The sequence below is a fragment of the Meriones unguiculatus genome, chromosome 17, assembly GCF_030254825.1.
Source record: "Meriones unguiculatus strain TT.TT164.6M chromosome 17, Bangor_MerUng_6.1, whole genome shotgun sequence".
Taxonomy (NCBI): Eukaryota; Metazoa; Chordata; class Mammalia; order Rodentia; family Muridae; genus Meriones; species Meriones unguiculatus.
The window spans coordinates 42425360-42426798 of record NC_083364.1 but is presented as its reverse complement, the minus strand read 5'-3'; the positions used below and the strand labels follow the sequence as shown (position 1 = coordinate 42426798).

The following is a 1439-nucleotide window of genomic DNA, read 5'->3' as shown; positions in this document are numbered from 1 at the left end:
GTGATCACAATCAGACAACCCAAATAGCCTCCCACCCTCAGCAATATGTTGAAAATCAGGATGGCAAAGGGGAGGTTGGCTGTTTGCTTTCTTTTTTTATTAAATTTTCATTTTTTACATTAATTACATTTTAATCACTTTGCATCCCAGCTATAGCCCCCTCCCTCATGCCCCCCCAATTCCACCCTCCCTCCCTCATCTCCTCCCATATCCCTCTCCAACAAAATATGGACTACTTCACGAATTTGTGTGTCATCCTTGCGCAAGGGCCATGCTAATCTTCTCTGTATCATTCCAATTTTAGTAAATGTGCTGCCGAAGCGAGCACAGCTGTTTGCTTTTATGTTTCTGTTATAAAACACTGACCAATATCAACTTGGGAAGGAAATAATTTATTTCATCCTAGAGCTTCTACATCACATTCCAACACTAAGGGAAACCAAGCAAGGAACTCAAGCAAGAGTGTTGATGATTATTAATATTTATTATTGATTTATTTTTTAGTTAAACAGTAGTTATTCTTAAACCAGCTGTATACCCAAATAACCACAAAGACTAGGATGTATTTATTTAGCCTAGAGCACAATCCTGGGCAATAATTATTCCATCCTAAATCTCCAAGCCTGCATAGTTTTCTCCCATTCAGATTTCCCACATTATACTTGCTTTTTAGTCACATCTTATATCCAGTTCATCTCTCCTGGTGTTTCCAGGTCCTCTCCTCTCCAATCTCTCTTCTCTGACTCTCCTCCCACTGGCTTCTTTCTAATCCCCTCCAGACCAGGATGTCCCACCCTGTTCTTTCCATTGCTCAGCATTGGCTCATTGTTTTATTGACAATATAGAGAACAGATGGTGGCATGTTTACACAAACTTGAGATAGGTAATACTTATAATAAGCATCACAATGTAATGGAAACCAGATAGTGGGGTAGAGAAATCAGCATTTGAATGAACAAGGGTAAATCGTATATGCTCCACAAGAACATTATACCAACATTTTCACCTTTAAATCCTGTATTTTCTTTCAATACAATAATAATTACAATAATTGGGCTCTCATCTATCAGTATAGTAAAATGTCATTAGAAATGTCAGTGACGTTTTATGCCAATCTTGTTTGGTTCTGTCCTAGATCTCTGGGTTATCCAGCCACTGGGTCCTGGGCATCCCAGCAATGGCAGGGGTGGCTTCTCTCCCACGGCATAAGTCTCAAGCTGGAACAGTCATTGGTTTGGCACTCTCATAATTTCTATGCCATCTTTACCCCATCACATCTTGTAGAGAGGACAAATTGTAGGTTGAAGGTTTTGTGGATGTGTTGGTGTCCCAATCCCACCACTGGAAGTCTTGCCTGGTTACAGGAGATGACCAGTTCAAGCTCTGTATCTAGCCCCATCACTTGGAGTCTTAGTGATTCCTTGTAGATTCCCAAGTTT

At 40.3% G+C, this 1439-nt stretch overlaps 1 non-coding gene across 1 annotated transcript; it reads right to left on the bottom strand.

The window, feature by feature from the left end:
* Positions 1-221: 221 nt before the first annotated feature.
* On the bottom strand, positions 222-328 carry LOC132648879 (U6 spliceosomal RNA). The gene has a single exon (XR_009587265.1). It is a non-coding gene; the product is annotated as a U6 spliceosomal RNA (small nuclear RNA).
* Between the last annotated feature and the right edge of the window lie 1111 nt (positions 329-1439).